The 1,766-nt window shown below is 36.0% G+C and overlaps 1 pseudogene; it reads left to right on the top strand.

The window, feature by feature from the left end:
* Nucleotides 1-531: 531 nt before the first annotated feature.
* Nucleotides 532-766, top strand: LOC147378804 (COMM domain-containing protein 6 pseudogene; annotated as a pseudogene).
* Nucleotides 767-1,766: the final 1,000 nt, after the last annotated feature.

Raw genomic sequence — 1,766 nt, 5'->3', positions numbered from 1 at the left:
TGACATAAATACAGTTGTTTATTTACCTTTATGAACTTTTGTGAGTCTCCAAGATCTAGTCTTAGAATTGTTGGATCAGAAAGCATTTACATTTTAAGTTTTGGTGGTGATTATCAAATTATCCTCCCCCCAAATCTTGTCAGTTAACATATCTGCAGAAATTTAATGAAAGTGGCTGTTTCCCCAACCTTATATTCAGGATGTGTCCTCAAACTTTTCAGACCTTGCTAGGTATCTTTTTTTGCTTGAATCTGCAAATTTTTAATGATCATTTAGGTTGAGAATTTATCATATGCTTATAGCAAAGTGTATTCCTTCTTCTCTGAGGAAACATTCACATCTTTTGTCATTTTTCCACTGAACATTTTACCCCTTTCTTTGAAAATGTTCTTTGCCTATAAGAACAAAAACAATCATTAATTTTAGGGTCTAAGAAGACTCAAGCTTAATGGTGTGGACAATTCAGAACTGATGATGAGATGGCCCCAGGAGCTTCCACCTGAGTGAGTGGTGAGAGCCCTGGACCCTACAATGGAGGGGTCTAGTGAGCCACAGATGGATGCTAAGTCCAAGGTCACCAACCAACTCATAGATTTTCAGTAGAAGCTGGGTATGGCTGTGAGCTTGGACAGCTGCAGATCACTTAAGTATCCTTATGTTACAGTGATGCTCAAGGTGGAACAAGTCCTTTGAAATGACAATTCCACAGTGTCAGGATTTCTACAGACAGTTCAAGGAAATTGCTGCAATTTTTGAAACTGTGTGAAAACTGATTACTTCGTTGATGAATTGCTACCATCATTCTAAATTCATGGACTTCACTTTCTGCAACAAAACTGCCTAAGGATCAAATGATATTTACTGAATGAAAATTGAACCCTTGATTTTCCATTTTTATTAAATAATAAAAGAAATTAGATAAATAGGAAAAAAAGGACCAATGAAAACTTATATGCTCTGACTCATTCATGCCACTTACATGAATTTATTCTCTAAAAAAGCCTAAAAGTTCAGTAGAAAGCAAGAGCTATGTGTCCAATGGTACTCATTTCTAAAAAATGGAAACAACTAACCCTTAAAAATGAAAACTATTTGCAAATGGAAAATGATTCTGATATAATACTGAATGAAATAAAGCCAAAATGTAAACTATCTGCGTGATAAAAAACAACCATGGAAAAATATGCATGCAAATAGTTTCAGGCAAGTGGCCTCTTCCTGGAAGAGAATATGGAAAAGTGAAAACAATGGTGTGTAAGAGAGGTAAAATTGCAGGAGACTCTTCCAGTGAAAAACAGTGAACAAATCAAGAGATAAAGTCTAGGGAGCTGGAGAGGTTGGGAGCAGGGTCTATAGAGTGAAGGAGCTTGCTATGTGCTGTCTGATGTACTGGCCTGTGCAAGACCTGCAAAGGACCACCCTCACACACACTTGCACTTCCCAGCATCAGTCACTGACCTATGACTCATGGTATTTTTCATGGCTATCTATGCTTTAAATCTATCTTTCTTAATATTGTTTTCTGATTTGACTTTTTGAATATAATCATTCCTTTTACTTGGTTGCTTAACAGCAATATTTTGCTAGTAATAGTTTCTTAAACACATATAAAAATTAATAGCAAACTATTAATATAAAAACTTTTTCGTCAGAGTCTCCATAATCAACCCATCACCTCCAGGAACACATCACAGACCAGGGAACACAGGAGACTAGAGGAACTGCATTTTTGCTTGAAACATTGATTCTGTTAATAAACTAAGTTT

Source organism: Bos grunniens, chromosome 2 (genome assembly GCF_055505025.1).
Source record: "Bos grunniens cultivar Pamir isolate PY7600 chromosome 2, Bosgru_T2T1.0, whole genome shotgun sequence".
NCBI lineage: Eukaryota > Metazoa > Chordata > Mammalia > Artiodactyla > Bovidae > Bos > Bos grunniens.
The sequence above is the reverse complement of the archived record's forward strand: the minus strand, read 5'-3'. Positions and strand labels throughout refer to the sequence as shown.